Raw genomic sequence first — 24,730 nt, forward strand, 5'->3', positions numbered from 1 at the left:
TGCTATTTATTTATACACACACACACACACACACACACACACACACACACACACACACACACACACACACACATATATATATATATATATATATATATATATATATATATATATGATCAAATCAAACACGGGTTTATCGATCTTTGTTTACAGAAGACTGTGTACACACAACTACACAAATGCTTGAGTCCGTTTCAGAAAGTATATGTCAGACTTCCGGCGCTAGTGTGTATATGTTCTACAGCAAAGTATGTTATCACAGTATGGCGTATTTTTTTTCCAAGCATTTACTTTCGTTTTTTTTTTCTTCTGTATGTTTGAGTTACGCAAACAAAGGTGCTGATACATACCAGAGGCTCTAATTGATTGAGGTACATCATGTGTAAAGAGAGAGAGTGAGTGAGAGAGAGAGGGATAGAGAGAGAGAGAGGGGGGATGTTTGAAATAGTTAAATTTCAGGGTTAAGGGTTGGTGCAGATGGATAGTAAATTTCCGATATGCCATTGTATGACTTGCCTGGCTTGTCTCCATGAATCCAGCTCTATATGATGCGTCTCAAATCACTGTTTATGCCCTTACACTCCATAGATAACTAAACGAAAATTCCGTGAGTAGAACTTTTTTCCAGATCTGATCGTTTGTGGAACACAATACAGCAGAGCTGTTTACCAGCTGACTATAACATGGTTGTTCCAAGTCCAACGTAAACAAGGTCTTGATGAGCCGTTTTTTCTAAAATAGATTAACTCCTGCCCAATTCCCACTATTATCGATCATCACGGTGTTGTTCCACCTGACACTCATAAACACCTATGATTGAGTGGCCTCCAGGCCTTGATAACCGCTACCTCTCGTAGTTAATGACCATCCATGCATGATGAAAATTCACACTGACGGATCTAGATGAATCTAACCTGTTGTCATCACCGACGAACGGATAATTCGGCAGCGAGAACCAAGCAGCACCAGACAAGATCATCTTGCAGGATATCGGAGAAACGTATCACATGTCACGGGATGCCATCTAACATCGTTAGATTCACAAATGGAAGGAATGAATCACAGACATTCGAGAATTCCCAACTTGTGAATTGCAAACAGTTTCATCGAACATTAATGTTGTAAGAAGTCTTTTTGGGATCTGAACTCATGATTGACCTAATTCGAGAATTTTCGACTTGTCGATTAGAGAGACGATAGTGGTCAAGCAATGCCGCTGTACACAGTTCTTCTCGGCTCTGAACATGACTAACCTAATTTGAGAATTCTCGACTGATCGATTGGAAACAGTTGTCGAGTAATAGTGCTGTGCATAGTGGAACGATAAAATTGTTGCCCTTGAAAAAACGACATCGTTCCATTTCCGTTTTATAAAAACCGATTTTTCTTTTTTTTTTCTTTTTTTATTTTGCAGACCATCTACTAGTTGTCCAATTGTGTACAAAACCCAAGAGTGATAGGAGTGTTCTATTATGTCTTAAAGTGACACAATGTTCAACGAGCGAGATCGGAGATGCGTCTCTGTACAACTCATGCTCTCTGCATATCCAAGGTATGACAACAGGACTATTGTCAGCACCCTAAATGCAAATTTGAACGGTTAAACGCTTGAAGATACAGCTCAACGAAGTTACCGGCTACAGTTATAGTCTTTGGTGTGATTTCAAGTGAGGGCCACATCACGCCACCTCACATCTTTGAAGTTGGCTTGAAGGCCAACAAAAAAGTGTACCTGGATGTGCTGAAGAGTGTCGTGATCTCCTGGTATAATCAGGTGACCGCGGCAGATGCTGGGTATAGAAGCAGGACTCGGCACCGGCTTACGAGTAAAAGAGACCTAGGCTTAGCTTCAGAAGGAATGCTGCGACTTTGTACGCTTCTCTTACTGCCCCTCTTCTACCCCGACCTGAGCCCGCTTGATAACTTCGTTTGGTTATACGTCAAGAACATCACTAACGTGACCTCCAACAACACTAATGCCAGCCTGATCGCCGCCATCCGCCGAGTATTCGCCACGCTCCTGCCAGCGCTTGTGGAAAAGGCAAGCCACGATTCCGGCCCTGTACCGATGCAGTGATTGAGGCTGAAGGCGGCTATATTAAATATATGTCAGTTCAACTACAGAATCCAGTTACCTGAATTGATTTTTTTTTTCAATTTTTTTTTTTTTTTTTTGCTGTAACGTTGTTTTCTTTAGGGCGACAAATTTATCGTTCCGCCTTTCACATAGTTCTATTCGGCTTAGGACTCACGACAGTAGTGGTAGAAAGAATATATTGTGCAAAGAAAATAAATACAAAGAAAGATTGTCGTGATTTCCGACTATTAAATCTCACGTTAGGTCGCGTTATTTTTCTTCCCGCGTGAGGATTTATACTTCGTGGTTCATATAATGATTAGCAGAGTTCATTATCAGCGAATGGGTAAGTCTATAAAAATGACTAACTTAATTTAAGAATTTTTGAGCAATGATGCCGTATAGAGTCTTTCTTGACTCTGATCTCATGTTTGAATTAATCCGAGAATTCTCGAGTTGTCGATTAGAGAAAGTTGTGGTCAAGCAGTTATGCTGTGCATAGTTCTTCTCGACTCTGAGTTCATGACTAACTTAATATGAGAATTCTCGACTTGTCGATTTAAGGCAGTTGTGGCCGAGCAATGATGCTGAACAGAGCTCATGACTAACGTAATCCAAACTTCACACACACACACACACACACACACACACACACACACACACACACACACATGCATATATATATATATATATATATATATATATATATATATATATATATTGGCGCAGAGGTAAGATTATATATATACAAAAAAAAAAAACAAGCTGTTACGTAGAAAAAACATCGGTAACTATAACTGACGATATTACGTCGACTCCACAATATAAATACATTTGTAAATATGGGAGGGGAATTTATCTTCAAATATCTCTAATTTCGAATTACAACTAAGGACTTATACTAAGTAAATATTAATAAGTCCTTTGAACTTTATTATTATTATTATTATTATTTATTTATTTATTTTTAATGGAGAGTAGACAACGCATTGTGGATGCTTTTTCGGCAGCTCTAATTGCTCTCGCTTCTCCTTATTTGTCCATCAGTCCTCATTTTTCCAATGAGTGATTTTTCTGACAAAGGGAAAAGAAAAAGCTGTTTACTAGGTTGGCAGTACTTTGTGTGAACAGTTGCCAGAGATGCTGGGGGTAAATGTTTCGACTGGGCTGACGTTATCCGCCTGATAGTCAGGGACCCGAATCTTGGTTTAACCCCTAAGGAGGCTGTCCTATCAGAAGGTGCAAAGTACCGGGCTGCTGTGTTGCCATTTGGCGAATGGATTCTGGACCATGCAGTTGCTTCTGGTGGGGCCTCTCGATGCCATATTAGTGGGTAATTGTTACGGCTTTACCTTATCATTTGCTACAAAAAAAAAATTTCATTCCTTTTTCTCTTACCTTCCCTCTCTACCCTGCTCTAAGCAAGTCTGTCGATTTAATCTACAAATCCAAAATATCAATCATGAAAGGTTTTCAGAAAAATACTCGATCAAACCCTACTTTCACCAACTTTCAACGCAGACCCCTACTACCATGTCTCCTTCTCCAACATCTGACAGTCAGTATGCAAGTCTCCTAGACCTCTTTCTCACAACTTGCCCTGAGCTGTGTTCATCTTCCGTTCAGTCCCCACTGGGACTTTCCGACCACTCTGTTGTATCAGTCAAGATAAAAACAAAATGCAATAGGTCCTCAGATATACCTCTCCATCGTACAGTGTATCAATATTCTATGGCTGACTGTGATAGCTTACGTACATTTATATCAGACCTACCTCGACGTGCCATGTTTAAAAAGGATATGTCCTCTATAGTATCAGACCTGACGGTTGGTTGGTTGGTTGTTTTGTTTACAGCATATCAACTCTTTTCAGGTTATTTAATGCCGAATCTGGTGATTTTGAAGAACGATTTTTCAATATAGTGTATTTGTTTTTTACGTCGTATTCTATTTAACCCATAGTTGGGACCCTAACGGGTACTACCTCTCCGGGTCAGAGTGGACCTGGGAGCAATGCAGACCTGACGGAATGGCTACCTGTAGGCATAGACAGTTTCATACCCTCGAAAAAGTTCCAACAAAAACTTAACAGCCAGCTGTGGTTCTCTCCAGAATGTGCTGCTGCCATTGCGCACAGAAATCACTTTTCCCATTGCTTCCAACGTGATAGATATACTGAGACTAAAGCCGCTTTCAGGACTACCAGCAACCACTGTAAAAAAGTAATAAAGAAGACAAGAGAGTTATATGCTCAGTCTGTCAAGTCCAAGGTTGTTCGTGTGTGGGTTGTTCTAGTGTGTTCGTTACAGTTTGAACGTGTCTGTGGTTGTGTGCGTGGTTTGCCTCTATGCATACATGTGCGTTTGTCCTGGTGTCTGGTTCTGCCTTTTCTAGTGTGTGTGTGTGTGTGTGTGTGTGTGTGTGTGTGTGTGTGTGTGTGTGTGTGTGTGTGTGTGTGTGTGAATTCGTCTGAATGTGTGTTTGTCTCTTTGTTTGTATTTGGTGTGTCTACTTGACATCAGTGTTTATGTTTTGTCAGTTTGAATAGTTGCTTGTATGTGTGTGTGTGTGTGTGTGCGTATGTGTACGTGCATGCGAGCGTGCGTGCGTGCGTGTATGTGTACGCCGATTAGCAAATCATTTAGATTAGCAATTGAACGGCCTTCGGCTTTCGTAATCTCTTGTTAGTCAAATCTGTACCTGACGCCGAACTAAAGAGGTAGTTATTTTGGCTTATACATATATATATATATATATATATATATATATATATATATATGTGTGTGTGTGTGTGTGTGTGTGTGTATGTGTGTTTGTGTGTGTGTAAGTGGATTAATAATTATAGGGCATATTTTATTTTAATGGGTTGCTTTAAAAGTAGACACATTTTATTTAACAATCATACTATTACATATATATATATATATATATATATATATATATATATATATATATATATATATATATATATATAGTAAGTTATAAGCATATATATGGCAATTAATCTACACAGAATATTCCGCGTTTTATTCTCGCGAATATTTCACATTCCTATATTTTTATTGTCATTGAAATCCGTAAAATTGCTCGGAAGGAAGTTTCACATGCCTCTATGCAGTAACTTAGTCCAAAATATGCTATTCTACATTGCACTGTAGAGAACCTACCGTTTCTTTTATAAAATTATTTCATATAAACTTTTTTCCAGTTAAAAAAAAAACATTAAGAAATTTACGTGTGGGGTTAGAAAAAAATACGCTATGAACTTACCCACAGTAGAATTTCACGGCCCGTTGTTCCATCATTGTTGCTAAGCGACAACATGGAAAAAAATGGCTTTACCGATGATAGATAAATTAAAATAACAGTCTCGATTATCCATTATCGGTAGTTTTCGGGGGTATTTTGAGAGAAAAGATCACTCCCAGACTTATACAGTAAAGTCCTGTAAATTTAAAAAGAAAATCTCTTCAGCCGTTTCGGAGTCTCTAATAATCGAACTCACACATATAGACAAAGTTGCATTTACATGTTTGAGTTGAGCTTATTGTCTTGCTTTTATATATATATATATATATATATATATATATATATATCGAGTTTAGCTTATTGAGAAGTGATACACGAATTACCATTAGCGTATAAAGCGATGCTCTTTGTGTAAACAAATCGAGCTTAGGTATTTCGGACGATGTCAAAACATCGTTAATTCACGACTCGCACAGCAGCCGCCGATTAGCGTAATGGTTAGGAGCCTTGATTGTATTACAAGCGGTCTGGCTTGAGGTAGTTGCCTGTCTAGCCGCACTGATGAGCTGTGAAACAGCGAAACAGTACTGTATGTGGATGACTATATATATATATATGTGTGTGTGTGTGTGTGTGTGTGTGTGTCGCTGTGTATGTTTATATTGTTTGTACAATTACTAGTCCATATGTATTAAGGTACGGTGTTTTTAATTTCGTACCCAACGAAAAATAAAGCTGTATTTTAGTAAAAAAATTATTTTTACAAAACGTTTTGCCTACAAATGTTCAAGTTACAGTCTTATTCAAAACATATCCTCCTCGCGCCAAAGAGAAGACACGTTGCTTGCGAGAGCTAGACTTTGAAAAAGGTCGTTGTTAGACTGCGTAGCCATAAATGTTTGTATAAATAGAAACGTATACTATATGATTAAGATATTTATATACATAATGAGATAGTAATACATACATGCATACATACATACATACATACATACATATATATGTATTTGATATTTTCATATGTGCTTATATAATACAAATAGTATGATATAATCCAGCATATAAATATCTTACTAAATAAGTGTATCAGAATCTAGCTATAACTGTATTCACAGGCATCCACGCCGCGAACATACCGTGGTATTTACTGTCCATATTTCTATATTTGTGCAAGAGATGGAGTGGTGCAATTTAAAAATGTAATATCTACATCCAAAAGATTAAAGCCTTGACTAACGTTAAAATACAGGTTTCTGAATTTAGGAGTAATGAAGAGAGAGAGAGAGATAAGTTATTCAACTTTTTAGATTCTACACGAAAAAAGAAAGTGTGATTTTCCTTTTTAAAGATCAGCAAATACTCGATTTTTCATATTTTGTGAATTTTCAACTCAATTAGCATTTTATGGAGTTTATAACAACAGATGCCACATACTAATTTCATATGTCTAGCAACTACCTTCTGTAACTTTATCACTACTTTTCTGACACATCCAGGTGTTCAAATAAAATCGTAGATTTCTTCCGAGGAGCTACACCAACACTATCGCATTAACCTACAGAGGAAGTAGTCCTGATTTCCCCCCTATTGCTGAAGCCCTCCTTCTGATCCCCATAAACACCACAAGGATTTATACACATGGTATGGATATTGTGGTAATACCTTCGTAACTAATTAATAAAATAATAGCCCAAACGTTAAATTTCCGTCCGTCGATTCGAAAAATATTAAATTCTCCCTTAGAACATTCTTGCTATTTGGATTGATTGACATCAGACCGATCCCTTATTCCAGATTACAATTCCGTAAACTAAAACGAACGCACAAGCCGTTATCCAATATGGCGTCTACCGATACAGGTAGCCAGCGTTTTACATTAAAGAAAGTGATTATTGAACAATACGGAAGTATTTGCTTCTCACTCTATCTCTCCCCCTCTCTATCTCTCTTTCTCTTTCTCTCTAAATGTGTTTAGAGGGAGAGAGAGTGACAGAGATAGACAGAGACAGCGTCAGAGCGAGAGTTATATCTGTTTTGTTTACATTCGAACACTGTACCGAAACGAGAGAACGAGAGAGAGAGACAGAGAGAGATATTGAGAGAGAGAGAGAGACAGACAGACAGACAGAAAGAGAAAGAGACATAAAATCATCCTAACGGCAGAGAGAGAGAGAGAGAGAGAGAAATACAGACAGACAGAAAAAGACAGAGAGAGAGAGAGAGAGAGAGAGAGAAAGAGAGTACATCATCGTCATGGATTGACTTCATTTCATTATCACGTCCCCTTAATTTGGTTTAAATAGAAAAAAACGGTGTAATTTCGATGCCGTCGTGGTGAAGCAGTGGATATCGGGTATGCGTTGTAACCTACGGGTTTCATTTTCGCCCCTCGAATGAATTGGACTGATTTTTATTGGGGGGGGTGAAGTTCTAACATTTTAACAGGGTTACCCCTTGCAATAAATACGTATAGCATTTCATGTTTTTTCTACTTTTTTCTCAGTTATTTTTTATTATCGAATTCAAACAGTTTTATTGTTTTTACCCCCGTTTTATTTGTTGTTTTTTTTTTAGGATAAAAATGAAACGATAAACTTTCATTTATTTTCTTTATTTGTTTTTTGGGCTTACTTTTATTTTGTTTTATTTTATTTTTTATTACAGTGATAGGTGAAATAATAGAAACTAAGTACTGCAGTAATTAATAATAAAAAATAGTGGATGATTATTACACGAAAGAAGTTTCGTTTCATTTCCTTGAGATATGATTCCATGTTTTCCTTCTTATATAAAGTTCTACCTCTTAAAAAACTTAGAGACAATTATTATTTTTAGTCGCGGAGGCCGGTAAGTTACCAGTTAACATTACCATATATATATATATATATATATATATATATATATATATATATATATATATATATATATGTGTGTGTGTGTGTGTGTGTGTGTGTGTGTGTGTGTGTGCGTATTCAGTTAGACTTTTTAATTAACGCAAACAATTGGACAAAATACGAAAAATCTTATACATAATTATACTTTTTTTTTCCTTATGATAATTTCGTGTTAAAATCAAAATAATTAATGTGTGTTACATGCATCACCAATGTTTTCGATTCATCGTTGAATCATCATCAGGTAAAAAAGCAAATGAATCATCATAAAGTAAAAAAGCAAATGAAAATAGCTGAAGAAACGAGGAGAAATTCAATATATATATATATATTGAATTCCTCTTCGTTCCTATATATCTATATATATATGTACACCACACACACACACATACATACACTCACACATACACACACACACACACACACACACACACACATATATATATATATATATATATATATATATATATATATAACATACTCGTTCCAAATAACGGCAAAATCCTAAATTCATTTTTTTTTTTACATCGGCATTTTACAAAGTCATTCATTGTAGGAATAATTCACTTTACGAATGATTTATTTTACGTATTATTCTTTTTACAAATGTATTATTCTTTTTACAAATGATTCATTTTACGAATGATTCTTTTTACGAATGATTTTTTAGGAATGATTCATTTTACAAATGATTATTCTTACGAATGATTCTTTTTCGTACATCATTTTTTCTTTACATTTTCTACATATTTTTTAAAAAATACTAAAATGAACAAAACGAATATACATAAATGTTTAAATATTTTATTTATCCAATATATGCATGATTAAAAATAAGTTTTTTTCTCCCAATGTGTGAGACATATATATCAACTATTGTTTCGGTTGAATATGAAAAATCATCCTTTTTTTTTTGTTTTATTTGCTTATTTTTCATGTAAATGATAAATCTGATAAACTTGTTTTTGTTTTTTTTTGTTTTTTTTTTAACCATTCGACATTTTTGCTAGAATTACAAATTTTTATCACTTTTATAACATGTTCTGCTAATAATGTTTGGTCGATGTTATTTTGACCCATCATAATTATTCAAAAACCTTACTATGTAACGTAGCCCTTAAAAATCCGGGTCGGCATTTTTTTCTCTTTTTAAACAAAAGAATTCATTACCGTTATGTTCGGCATCACTTTTAAAAAAAAGTTTCTCCCTGCCACATGTTCATTTTACCAGATTCGTGTTTTTCCTTCCTCACAACGCATGCCAGTCACAGCTGGCCCATTCTCGTATTCGCTATTTACACGTTGATTTTCTTCAACGCCGACTGTTTTCTCTGGCCCGAACAAGTGCTGCATTTTTTTCTCCCTTTTTCCTTTTTCTTCTCACGTCAACTCGCGCACGCTTCCTTATTCGCGCATGCTCTTTTTGCAGCTCCTGCTGCTAATATCTTCGCACGCTCCTGCTGATATTTTCCAACGCGCTCACACGTATTCTGTTAAAGATTTTCTTTTCCAATATTACTTAAAAAATAATTAACTATTAATTTAAAAAAATGCTTAACTATTAATTAAAAATACTTAACTATTAATTTTAAAAATACTTAACTATTAATTAAAAAGATACTTAACTCACAACACATAATAACATCTAACTATTTTATAAATAGAACACAACAAAAAATGGTATAAAAATATGTAAGTATATATATACTATATACTATACTATATATATATATATATATATATATATATATATATATATATATATATATATATATATATAATGAAAAGTATTCATTGCCGAATGTTTTATCGGTTTTTACTGTGAACTAAGCATTATCATGTCAGTTAGATGCACAGTTCAGAATTAATACGGATTAGTCACCGCAATGCCACATTACTCTAGGAGCTGCTCAAAACACTTATCCTGCCTTAAAAGAGTGAAGATCAAGGAGACTGAGAACTGGCCAGAGAGCTACAAGGGATCTGGAAAATGAAGAAAGTAAAAATAACTCCACTAATTGCAGGAGCGCTAGGAACAATATCAAAAAACTTTGAAAAAGAATGGGAGAAATTGGAATCAGAGGGATGGCAACAAATTTCAAAACTGAAAACTGCAGAAATATTAAGGAAAACCCTTGAATTTGGAGACTAACAACCACACAGAAACTACACACAAACTGGACTTAGAAACGGCTACAGATGTAAAACACAAAGGACCCTCGCGTGAAATCATGAAAACTGAAACCGTATAATTGTGTGATACCGCCCCACCTTTTCATTTTTGTGTGAGCGTTACCATAAACAGGCATCACACCAAATAATGAGGGTCAAGGAGGATGAAAAAAAGCGACGAGAGGAAGCACTAACCAGACCTACGTTTGATGAGTGCAAAAAGGACTGGGATCTTGGAGAGGCTTAAATCCACCCAAATACCAATGAAGACCAATGGTCGCCGCCAACGGGAAATCAATGGTAAGCGGGTGTTGCGATAACGCAAATTCTTTTGCAAAGGTTATTGAAAAAGGTGGAGAGTACTGGGAATCTTTGGAGAGTTGTTGTCACTTAGACTCCAGGGAACACCACAAGTTATCCTCAATGGGCAATCTTTTAATGACGGCTTGTATCATTATTCGTAATGAGTAAATAATAATAATAATAATAATAATAATAATAATAATAATAATAATAATAATAACTAGAAGGACCCGTGGAAATTCCATGGAATGAAAAATATATTGCATCAACAAATATGTTTTGTTAAAGCTGATATTTTCTGAATAGCACAAAAATTAGTTTTTTGGACATGAAACTATTAACAGGCAGCAAATATAAGTATTAATATATCTATGAAAATAGTGTGCATTGTATTTTAAATATAGAACTGAACCATATTTAGAAGGTAATATTGTGCTACCTAATTCAATGCAAATAATAAAACGACATTGTAAGAGAGAATCTGTAATTCACTCTTTCAGTCCGACACATATTGGCAGATAATGTTCTTTTTTACTCTGTTTCTTACGAATGTTCCCTTTTTACTTAACGTTTTGCTGACTTCTTTACTTGAGTGAAGAACCGTCATATGTCGAAATTACTATGAGTTACTTTCTCACGTCATTCCAACAATAATCATATGCTATTATTATAATGATATTTGAAAACGAGGCTACATCGAAGGGAGGTCGCTCATATTCTTGTCCAGGGTTGCGAAATTGGTCTTTTAATTCCAAATTTTACGAATTTTGACATTTTCTGAGGGAGTTTGGCCTTCAAAAATTGTATCTGTCTTTTTTTCAAAGCATAAAATAGGGATTAACTAAGGAAACAAACTACAGAATATTATATAGCTACTACTACTACTACTACTACTACTACTACTACTACTACTACTAATAATAATAATAATAATAATAATGATAATAATAATAATAATAATAATAATAATAATAATAATAATAATAATAATAACAGGAACAGTCCCCCAAAAAGAGACATTGGAGTCGACGGGAAGACTGAGATTATACAACGAACGATAATGCTGAAAATAATTGAAATTTTAAGGAAAACCCTCGAGTGCAGATACTAGTCACATCCTAACCGGGCACATAGAAACTGCAACAGAAGTGAAACAAAAACGCAATCAAGAAAACTGATAAACACAATTGAAAATTTCCTATTCTCCCCGTCTCCTCCCTCCCTTTGCTTTCCCCTTCCTTTCCCTTTTCCCTCCCTTTCTCTTACTCCTTTCCTTCCTCCCACATAACTGACTTCAGCACGATTGGCATCACACCAAATAGTCAAAGAGTCAAGAAGGATGGAAAGACCGAGGAGAGAAAGCACAAACCAGGCCTCCGTTGGATGAGTGCGAAGAGAACTTGGACTTCTGGGATTTTTTTCCCCATTTAAATTCCAGTGAAGACCAATTGCCGCCAATAACGAGAAGTTAATGGCAAACGGTTGTCAAATTAATTTTCAAATGGTATCGAAAGAGGTGAAGAGTACTGAAAATCTGGGGAAACGTGTCACTCAGATTCCAGGGAACACCATAGGTTGTTCCTAAAGAGAAATTGTTGATGAATGGCTGCCTGACTACTCGTCACGAGTAAAAAAAAACATAATAATAATAAAACAGCAAACAGAAAAGAAAAAAACAGCAAAAAAAATCGAACCTCTAATCTTTGGTATACAAGCCAGAGGCAATAAGAAATTGTATTGTATACTCGTCTATATATAACGAGTGTATGTAACAGTTTACTTGTATATATACACGTCCATGTTTTTATGCGTCTATTCAATGTGTGTAACGTGCACACACACACACACATATATACATACATATATATATATATATATATATATATATATATATATATATATATATATATATATATGTGTGTGTGTGTGTGCGTGTGTGTGTGTGAGTGTGTCCATTATCGTCTAGTGTTCTCCTGTTTGTATGTGTCGATATATTTACAGATACAGTTCAACGGACACATAACATTTACAACAAAAATGGACGGATAACAGCTCTCTGGAGATTTAACATCGATCAATAGTGAAACATACCTGGTTTATCTTGGTCTTGTTTTGACGGTCTTGGAAAAGATGCAAGAAAACCCATCATCCATCCTAAAAAAATATAATAAAAAAAGCCTTGGTTTTATTTTCAGCAACTTTATTCCGGCTGTTTCCCTATTACAAAATTGTACACTGTCCTACATTTCTTATATTTGATAGACGTGGGATCTGTCGCACTCCCCCCCCCTCCGAGTGCTCCAGTCGGCTAGACTGTTTGTCTTCAATGACTGACTCTCTCTCAAATCCTGACTCTCGACTGTACAACTTACGTGTACAAAAAACATCTCTCTTCTTAATCAACCCGTATCATTCTCGGTCACTGCTTGATGTCTGCCACGTATTCTTGTTATCTAAAAATTAAGTGTCAGCAAAAATTCCTAACTGACAGATTTTGTTTTGTAGCATTCTTTTCCATTAAAACATTTTCTCTTGATATTTTCCTCTACATAACATTTTACAATAATAATAATAATAATAATAATAATAATAATAATAATAATAATAATAATAATACGTTTTCATTATCGCTAGGCGTTGTATTTTTGCAGTTATTTCTCTGATTCCAGTAATTGGAATCAGGGGAATAACTGCAAAAATACAACGCCTAACGATAATGAAAACGGTTGAAATATTAAGGAAAACCCTAGAATGTGCGGAATAACACAAGACAATATAAGAAAGAAGCGTTACAAGGAATGAAGAACGTTGAAGCTGCATATCTACAAGTTCTACACCACCATCATGCATCCCCCCCATTGTCTCATCACAGTCCCCCCAATAGAAAAGTGATACCAAAGAGCCGAGAAGGTTTAAGGATGATGGAAAGACCGAGGAGAGAGCGCTGGCCAGACCTCTGCTGGACAAGCGCGAAGAGAACTGGGATCGTGGGGAGGCTTAGTGCCACTCAAATTCCAGTATAAACCAATGGCCACTACCAGCGAGAAATCAATGCTATGGGGCTGTTGCGATGACGCAAATTTATTTGCAAATGCTATCGAAGGAGGTGGAGGGAGCTGGACGTCTGGGGAAACTTGTCACTCAGCTTCCAGAGAACACCACAGGTCTCCAAACCGATCGTTTGTTGACTTGCGTGAAAGCTCCATGTGCGCCAATAATAATAATAATAATAATAATAATAATAATAATAATAATAATAATAATAATCGATCAGAATTATCCGGCGTTGCCCTGAAGCGCTAATATAATAATACAATCATTTACGGAGAGGAAAGATTTCAAAGGTCAAGCAAAAAATTGATTAAAATAAAACTCTTTGACTGCCGCTGCCCCTTTCTCTCTCCCCCCTCCCTCTCTCTCTCTCTCTCTCTCTCTCTCGCTATCTATCTATCTATCTTTCTATCTATCTAATTTTCTTCTCCTCTCGCACACTTTTTTCTTTCTTGGTTTGAAAGTGTTTGTTAGAAGCATGATATTGAAAAGAGTAGAGTTCGTTTCTGAGTTGGTGTGTTCATTTTACCTTCTCAGCAGACACAAGGTGAGCTGGATTTCGAAAAGGACAGTGCTGTATGTGAAGGTGCACTCTTAAGCACCTTAAGCTTTAGCAACAGATTCGATGTAAGTCTTCCATTTCAGGCCAGGAGTAAAGATCAGTCCCAGAAGCTTGTTAAAGCAAAGTGCTTTTTCGAGACGAAAGACACTAATATCAATTGGGCCCGAGTGAGGATCAGAGCGTTTGTGGTGAAAAGATAGAAGCATGGTTTTGGATGTATTTAAATTAATCAGTCGCCTTTTTCGTCGTATCATGCCTCTGCAGTGTGGCTAGACAATTATTAGTGTTATTCACCTCAAACGAGGCACGCAATGGGCTACTATTTTGGAACATATGTACAGGGACAATATGTGGGGAGTTGAGTAGCATGATGTCTGTTCACATTACACTTGCACTTCAGCATATCAGGACAGTGATAGGAGAAAGAGACTGGAGGAGAATTCTAAAGTCTAGCAGTTCGAGGTAGTTCGAGGTAAAGAAACTATTGTAGTAGAAAGCTCTCCGGCATCTATGGATTTCTAATGTGAAGAGGTGTGAGTTTTCTGCTTAGCAGGTAGGTCGGGAGAATGTACGTCGAGAGGGGCACAAGTGCTACGATTTCGTGAGAACATACATTTCATTATAATATCTGTAAAACAGGCACCGAGAGATGGGATAGGAGTTAAAGTTTGGTTGATAATACGGGACCTATTATGTGGGGACTGTTTTTTGGGATTTTGTCTAAGAGAAGGAGACTAGTAGATGTATCAATCCAGAAATGACATCCATACTTCATACATTGGGCGAATGGTGGCTTTGTAAAGATATAGGATGCTGTCAGGTGTGAGTAATTTTCGAGCGCGGTAAAGAGATAGATAGATAGAGAGAGAGAGAGAGAGAGAGAGAGAGAGAGCACCTTCTTTGCAGCAGCCTTGGCAATGTCCTCAATGTAGTTGTCTATTCATGCTCTCTGTGAATGTTAAGCTGTAGAACATGGTTTAGTATTCACATTGGAATTCGAAGCCCTGGTGTAGTTGCGTAGTTTACCTGGTGGATAAAATTAAAACACACACACACACACACACATATCATATATATGTGTGTGTGTGTGTGTGTTTTAGTTTTATCCATATATATATATATATGTGTGTGTGTGTGTGTGTGTGTGTGTGTGTGTGTGTGTGTGTGTGTGTCTTCCAGTGGTTAGCTTGTACGGGAGTGTATATATGTAGCACAGTCATCAATATGGCGTGTGTAGCTACGTGTGTTCATCTATGACCGTCGAGCGTTATGATCGCCTACTCTAGAGTTCGTTGTGTGTGTGTATGTACATTTAAATATATGACCGGACAAGATATATACATAAATATGTTTATAACAAAGAACGAATAACATTTATTTTGGGTTTCAACATCTGGCCAGTCAGGAACATCTTTGGTCTTGTTTGAGGGGAAGCTGCAATGGAAATTCTCCCCAAGGAATGTCAGCGCCTCGGGTTTTATTTTCGGCAACATTTTGTTACAGAGTGTTTTTCTCGCCGAGTCTAACTATCGCCATTTCTGACCCCCTCTATTTAGAGCCATCAAGATCTGAAGTCTTTCTCTATCTCCCGTGGTCAACTAAGTAGATACCCTATTATTGCAATTCTTAATTTTTTAGATGAGATTTGAATACTTGTGTTATGTTGATTACTCTCATTTTGGGTGTTATTAGCACAACGTTTCGGCCGCTGCAACCTGCAACCTTCTTCGGATGTTGAAAACAATCACAAAATCACTGAAAAAGAAAGCATAATATATGCCCAATCCAATGCAGGTAACTTCACAAAAACAAAACAAAAATACTTTTTCCCTTGGAGTTGCCCGCCCCCCTTGCAGTGTGTGTTTAAAAAAAAAAAATACGCATGTGTATCGACCCTCTGTTTCGTAAAACATTTTTACACTAATATTAACAATTAATATCCCGAAAAATTGAGTCATAGTAAAATCTTAAAAAAAAAAATATCTTAGTGGCCCCTGAAGATTAAACTTTCTTTATGATCTACGGATTCACCCTCAAACTCACGGTTCGGATTTTTGTAATGCAAAGTCAACCATCTTTTTGCTTAGTAGAGAAAAAGAAGCATGTTTTCAGTACTCGAAGAAGGTCGCAGGTTGCAGCGACCGAAACGTTGTGCTAATTACACACAAGATGAAAACATCTGCCTGCTTTCCTCCGGACTACAACTTGGATGTCTTCAAGTCTAATGTTAACAAATTCCTAATGAACCGCCCCCTTAAGTAAACACTTCATCAAATCTCCACATTAACGTAATGTACTTGCAATAACCCTTATCCCTGAGTGGCTTCCGGGCCTTGATAAGTGGTGATCACTGTGTAAAAAAAAACAAAAAAAAACCCAAAAAAAACAATAGTCCGATTAATCAACATAACACAAGCATACCCTATTATTTTCTATCCAATTCTCTCATTTAATATGGTACCTTGTTATATTTTACGCTTGAGACACATTTGTCACATTTTATACAGCCTTTTTACATTATTCCCCATTTTTCTATTCTTCCCGAGTAATTCGCAATATAATGGCTTCGTTCGCCATTATATCCGTGCACCCTTTACACTGTGTTAGGGAAGCATTCATTCATGTTCCCTAAAGTTGGTCGTCCTAACTAGCTTCAGCTCATACTGTACGGAAACTATGCTGGGAAATTTCTTTTTCTCCAACGTTGGGAAATGCAATATAACATTTTTATAACAAAATATTGCTCAATTAATTCATGATTATAGTTTTATAAAAATCTAGTGTAATAAATTAATGACTGTAGTCTCGTAACAATCTTGTTTAATTAATTAATAATTGTACTTAGAAAGTAATTATATTAAACATACAACATACAAACGTAGGCATACTAAGGAAAATAAAGGTTGTACATTACCGATACACATACGAAAAACATACATTACATACACACTTTAGTAAATACTCTTTTGAGTAGCGTGCAAGCGACTCTATAAGTCACTCCGTCGGTCGGTCGGTCGGTCGGTCTGTCGGCGTGTCCGTAACACTTTTGTGCCTGGCCTTTTGGTTAAGATAAAAGGTATGTTCTTAATAGATGCTGGTCTTAGCTTTTTAAGCTTTTTTTTGGCTTTTTGGCCAAGATCAAACTGTAGTATCTGGTCCGGCAGATACTGCAAGCAAAGACCGTATATGGGGGCTACCCCACATATAAGACCTTGGTCAATGTAGGGGCAACCCTTCATACCAATTGTCACTATCGAGCTCCCCTACTCCCCGGGGAGGTGGTCCCCATTTCCCCTTCGCTCCTCACAAAAACAAATCGGCCTTGTGCCTAATTTGCTCGGTGGGGGAGCAAATAAATACCAACCCCACGTATGACCTTGGTCAATGTTGGGGCAACCCATCATACCAGTTGTCACTATCCAGCTCCCCTACTCCCCGGGGAGTTGGTCCACATTTCCCCTTCACTCCTCACATTAAAAATCGGTCTTGTGCTAATTTGCTCGGTGGGGGAACAATAAATACCAACCCTTCATACCAATTGTCACTATCCAGCTCTCCTACTCCCCGGGGGATTTGGTCCCTATTTCCCCTTTCACTCCTCACATTAAAAATTGGCCTTGTGCCTAATTTGCTCGGTGGGGGAGCAAATAAATACAGCTTTTCTTGGCCTTTTGGCCAAGATCAAAGTGTAGTATCTGTCCGACAGATACTGCAAGCAAAGACCATATGTGGGGGCGACCCCACATATAAGACCTTGGTCAATAGAGGGGAAAACCTTCATACCAATTGTCACTATCCAGCTCCTCTACTCCCCGGGGAGTGGGTTCCCATTTGCCCTTCACTCTTAACATTAAAAATCGGCCTTGTGCCATATTTGCTCGGTGGGGGAGCAAATAAATACCCTTTTCTTGGCCTTTTGGCCAAGATCAAAGTGTAGTATCTGTCTTACTACATGCTGTACTTCTGTTTGTAACTTTGTGATATAAAGTGGGGATCACTTTTCTGTATTAATTTAATGTAAAATGATCTCCCACTTTACAACCAGTCAGTCTCAAAGCCATTCAAGTCATTCTCCAGATCATTCAAGTTGTTTTTGTAGCATTCCAGTGATTTTTTAAGCATTCAAGTCATTCTTAAGTTGATTAAAATCATTGTACGTCATTTACTTTTTATTTATTTAAGTCATTTCAGCCCATTTTTCGGTCATTTTAGTTTATCTTTAAGAATTTCATGCCAATCCTACATTCACGCATTCATTCATTACACGAGAGCACGCGACTAATGGCTATCAACCTTGCTTTATTAATAAAAGGGCAAAATATGAGAAACAATAGTGTAAGAATTAATAGATAAATTCAACAATAATTGAAGAGATTACCACTTATATATAACTATGTAAGAAGTATTTTTCTAACCTACTTTAATAAAAAGTTGAATACTTATAGTTTGAAACTTACACTAAATAGAAATTGAGAAACGTTCAAAGAAAAATATATAAATATTTTTATACCTATGGACACTAGTGTATCCTGATTTCGCGATCATCAGTGTAAGGACGTGACAATTCCTACTGGTCGATAATGTTCAAACGACAGAAGTCGTTAACGTTCCATAAACTCTAGTTGGCTGCTTTTTAGTCTATATTGCCCAGACTGTGCTCAACTTACTTTTTTGAAGGGTTTTAATAATTACAACTAACTAGCGGGACCTGTGGAAATTCCACAGGGGTCTCATTCATATGTAATATATTGATGTTGGCATTCTGTAAATGTTCAGTGAAAATGGAGACGCTCTGATATTATTGTAGCTCTTTTGTTAAAACTGCAAAAATATTCATCTAAGCTATTGGATAACTCGCGTTAGAAGGTTGTTTAAAGTGAAGCTTGTTTGCACAGAGCAAACTTGACTCTCTCATCCCAACCAGCCTGATCTAGTGGCAGGACAGGATTAAGACAACTTGATATCAAGTGCAATGCATGAACGATATGTCGACGGCAAGTATACCCAAATAGTTACCTCATCTGGTAATGACCAAGTCAACGTGATTAGCCTGATCGTAAAGTATGCTTAAATATGATATTTTAATTCTTGCATTATTATATATTATAGAGATAATGTTTTATCGATTATTATATATTATGATGTTGCGATTTCAAAAAATAAAAAAAAATTATCCGTATGACTTGGGTGCATCAGCTTGAATCGAAACCGAAATCAAAACTTATGAAAAAATATATCTATCTATTTATCTATCTATCTATCTACAATTATATAAATGCAACTTTGTCTGTGTGTATGAGTTTACTCTCTATAGACTCCGAACCGGCTGAACAGATTTGCTTTAACATTTACAGAACTTTGGTGTTTTAGTTTGGCGTGATCTTAGTTAAGTTTTGTCTCAGAATACTCAATAATTACCGATAATCGAAAGCGTTATTTTTATTTATCTATCAACGGTAAAGCCATTTTTTCTATGTCGTCCCTTAGCACCAATGATGGAACATCGGGCCGTAAAAATATACCGTGGGTTAGTAGATAGCGTGTTATTTTATTTCTTTTTGGTGGTCTGTAGGTTCAAACTCCGCACGTAAATTTCTTAATGATTTTTTTATTAACTGCAAAGAATTTTATAGACTTGAAAATTTAATTTTTTTTGTTTTTATTTTATTTTTTTTCGTTTTTATTTTTATTTATTTATTTATTTGCATGGCGTGGTCTGTAGTTTCAAACACCACACGTAAATTTCTTTATTTTTTTTTTCGTAAACTGGAAAGAAAGTTTATTTATAAGATTGGAAAGTTTACGTGTGTTTGTATATTTTAAAAATATATATTAAATATTATTTTTGCGATATAAAACTGGGATATTACCGTACTTTAATCAAACTTTATAATTGATTACAGAAAAAACAAAATCGTAAGTAAGTAAAGATGATTTCTTCGTCGAAATAAAATAATACATTTGAATTTTACTCACTTTACTTAAAATAATAAAACTTCAAATAAAACTTTTTTTTTTAACTAAGTTTGATTTAAACTAAGTGTTTGGTATAAAATGATTATTTTTTTAACCGAAAGTTCACAGACGTTAATACCTCAAGCAATTACAGAACAAACACAACTTAGCATGTTTTTATATTTAAAAAAAAGTTCTTGAATTTTTTTTTTCATTAGCTGGAAAGAAGTTTATAAGACTTGGGAATTTACGTGTACAGGAAGAATAGCTGCTAATGGAACAAATCAGAGAAATTGGATTGTTGCTGGCACGTTGCATCCACTGTGTGTGGGAGCTACGTTGATCAATAATGTGTCAATATAACCAAAATTTACTAAAATAATTTTAGGATTACAAAAAATAAATAAATAAATAAAATATTGGACTTACCAAAGATACAGATAAAAATAAGCATAAAAATGCATCAAAGCAACCCCCGAGCAAGGCTGTGTAATACTGCTAGTATATATATATATATATATATATATATATATATATATATATATATAGTTTTGAATATAATGGGCGGAAGTCTCTCGAGAGCTCTTTCAGCTCATCAGGAGAAAATAATAATAATACTATGTTGAAAGTAAAGAGTTCTGATAGGGAACTACTGAATGTGTCAAAAATTACGAGGACACTAAAATAAGATTTATTAACGTTTAAAAAACGATTAAAATATTGGCACAACGAGAGAAAAAAAACGGGAGAAAAGATTCACAATTCCCCAAAGAGAAACAATGCGTTAGATGCTTCTTTCTGTCAGCACAAAGAAGGCTTCTGCACCGCAATAGAGACAGACTCCAAAGTGAAGCGTCGATATTTTTTGATATGTTGAATTCTTTGCATGGAGCTCTAAAGGTCACTATGGAAAGTGAGAAGGACAATTTGCTTCCCTTCTTGGATGTTCTTGTCGAACGTTCAAGGGGGGGGCTTTCTCACTACAATTTATAGGAAGCTGACATTTATTGGCCTATATGTGAACTGGTTGTCTTTTGTACGAAAATCTCGTAAGGTTGGCTTAATTAATACTTTGGTACATAGAGCCCTGATGATTTGTTCGCCTAACAGATTGGACGCCGAACTCGATAAGATCAGGGAAATATTCATCAATAATGGTTATCCTGTTGACCTTATTGATGACTGTATTTTCAAAAAGGTTGCGGATTTTAAATCCCCTAAAAAGTTTGGACCTTTGAAATGCCCGGTTTATGTAAAATTACCGTGGATTGGGGAAAAGAGTAACAGACTTTCCAAACAGATTCGCAGAAGTATTTATGACTGCTTTTATTCTGTGTCCTTGCGTTTGGTATATACTACGATACCTGCATTTCCTTCTTTTCGCAAGGATAGTTTGCCTTACATCCAAAATAGCAATATTGTATATCAATTCAAATGCCAGTGCGATGCTGGTTATGTTGGGCGAACATCCTTGCATCTTTTGACTCGTATAAACCAGTATGTTCCATTGAAGATCAGACAAGTGAGGATGGGGTCTGGTAGTCTCCCTCCTTCTGCAGCCTTGGACTCTGCTATTGGCTAGGATTTGGTTGACAACCCGTGCTGTGCCGATAGATATAAAATAGAATGGTTCGAGGTGCTACATAGAGCGGACTCCAGAAACCATTTAAAGATTTTGGAGTCTGTCTCTATTGCGGTGCGAAAACCTTCTTTGTGCCGGCAGAAAGAAACATCTAACGCATTGTTTCTCTTTGGGGAACTGTGAATCTTTTCTCCCGTTTTTTTCCTCGTTGTGCCAATATTTTAATCGTTTTTTAAACGTTAATAAACTTTATTTTAGTGTCCCCGTAATTTTTGGCACATTCAATAGTTCCCCATAGAACTCTTTACTTTCGACATAGTATTATTATTTTTACGCTATCGATTTTCTCCTGATGAGATGATAGCTGAAAGAGCTCTCGAGAGACTTCCGCCCATTATATTTAAAACCGTATTTAAATTCTGTACCTCTAAACATTTATATATATATATATATATATATATATATATATATATATATATATATATATAGAGAGAGAGAGAGAGAGAGAGAGAGAGAGATTAAGTTCCTTCAACCATAATCGGAACCGAAACCAAAACTTATGAAAAATTCTTGGTAAAATTATTAATAATAAAAATAAATGACTAAATGACTTTAGTGCCATCATCTATAATCGAAACCGAAACCAAAACTTATGAAGAATTCTAGGTAACATTTTTTATTACAAGAAATGGAAGTCCATGACAATTAAACAACTCGGGTGTAAGTGTGACACAGAAAATTATAAATAACACACATGCTATCGTATTAATACATAGATAATTATTCGTATACATAAGCAATACTAGTGTTTTATGCCTACGCCATCATCTGTGTAAGAAGCGACAATTCCTACGGATCAGAAAATTCGAACTCAGCCACTAAGTGTTATGGTGTTAAATGGTAATAACAACGAAAGGAACACAGGACTCTTAGAAACAAACATGTATTCACATATATTAAAGGCAAGCCGGGTTGAGCAATACTATTCCTCAACTGTTGGGCGTTTGCACACGACCTGCTTAGCCGCACACTAATTTCTGACTGCCGGACACCGGTACTCGTTATTGGAAGTGACGTCACCAGAGGAAGTGACGTCATGAGATAGTCCATTAATCCCATGGAGCGGCGTCTCCAACACAAACCGTCCTCTGGTCTCTCTCTCTCTCTCTCTCTCTCTCTCTCTCTCTATATATATATATATATATATATATATATATATATATATATATATATATATATATATATATATATATACTAGCATTTCAGCCTGGCGTTGCCCGGGTGTTTAGAGGTGTATGTTGAGCAAAAAAAAAAAGTGGTTAATTTTGAATAACTTTGACCCCTATTATGACCTCTTAATATTGATTATTTTGGGCTCAAATCGAGTTATTAAGTTAGATCCATGTCCAAGGTACCTATATCTACAATTTCAATTGTTTAGACCCAAAATTATCGTAGGAGTTTGGTAGTGTTCTCAAAGGTCAAATCGTTGAACGTTGACCCCTTAATCGACAAATTTCTGGCCGAAAACCGATCACATCGATTTTCCCAAATCTCAGTACCCTGTATATCAAATTTCGAGTCTTTAGACTGAAAATCGACAGAGTTATTGCGTAGGGAAATGTATACACACGGACACACACACAGACAGACAGAAACTTTCACTTTTATAGATATATAGATACTCGTAGATATACGTTAAATTCCTTTAAAAAAAAAATTTTTTTTTTTAATGAAAAAACTGAGGTAGGTGCATGCGAGTATTATGTTGTTTTTTTTTTTCTAAACAGTTCACTTCTTGTAAGTAAAAAAATACTCGAGCTGAAATCGAAACCAAAGCTAAAAGACAGTGAGTCAAGTACGATAAGAATTAGGTCAGCTTTACACGATCTTTAAAAAGTGTTTTCAAATCTACTTATTCTTAACATTAGTAATCTGTCACGTGAACGATTCACGCGTGCGCATTTTTTAAACAGTTGACAAAGATAAAAATCTGATAACCGCCACGTACCAATTTTTCAATTTTGACCCCTAGCACCCTTTTTTCTGAATGAAAACCTTTAAAAAAGTTTTCCACGTGTCTGAATACCATATATACCAAATGTCAAGTCTATGGATAAAAAATTCGTTGGGAATATAGGTTGAGAAGTGTCCTCACACACATTCTCACTTTTATGGATATGTAGATTATTATTATTATTATTATTATTATTATTATTATTATTATTATTATTATCATTATTATTATTATTATTATTATTATTATTATTATTGTTATTATTATTTATATGAAGGTTTGTCCGTCCGACTATCTGACAATCCTAGATATATTGGATGACTCACGTTAGGAGGTTGTTTAAAGAGAAGCTGGGTTTCACAGAGCCAACCTCACTCTCTCGTCCCAATAAGCCTGATCCAGTTGCAGGACAGGATTTAGACAACTGGATATCAAGTGCAATGCAGGAGCTATAAGATGTATCGATGCCTGGTATACCCAAATGTTCACCCATTTGGTAATGGCCAAGTTCAACGTGACTTTACTTCGATGATTTAACGAGAACTGGTGTGTCAACGAGATTATGTCGTATTAGTTATATAAATATTGAATAAACAGTGCTCTTGTCATATGTGATATACTGAGCTATTTGCATTCAATATGTGATCTAACTATTTACCTTAACCTATAATTTAGTATTGGGATTAGTTAGTTAGGATTAGTTAGTTAGGATTAGTTAGTTACTTAGTTAGGGTTAGATTTCGAGTCATTGGATTTATCAAGAAATGGATTAGAAATCATTCGGTAGAGTACATATGGAAATAGCATCGAATAAACTTTATATATACACGTGGCTATATATATATATATATATATATATATATATATA

At 35.7% G+C, this 24,730-nt stretch overlaps 2 pseudogenes; both read left to right on the forward strand.

The window, feature by feature from the left end:
* Nucleotides 1–17,963: 17,963 nt before the first annotated feature.
* LOC145260886 (U2 spliceosomal RNA) lies at nt 17,964–18,140 on the forward strand (annotated as a pseudogene).
* A 67-nt stretch (nt 18,141–18,207) lies between these two features.
* LOC145260853 (U2 spliceosomal RNA) lies at nt 18,208–18,344 on the forward strand (annotated as a pseudogene).
* The last annotated feature ends 6,386 nt before the right edge of the window (nt 18,345–24,730 follow it).

Source organism: Euprymna scolopes, chromosome 36, assembly GCF_053919585.1.
Source record: "Euprymna scolopes isolate OS-2025 chromosome 36, ASM5391958v1, whole genome shotgun sequence".
Lineage (NCBI taxonomy): Eukaryota > Metazoa > Mollusca > Cephalopoda > Sepiida > Sepiolidae > Euprymna > Euprymna scolopes.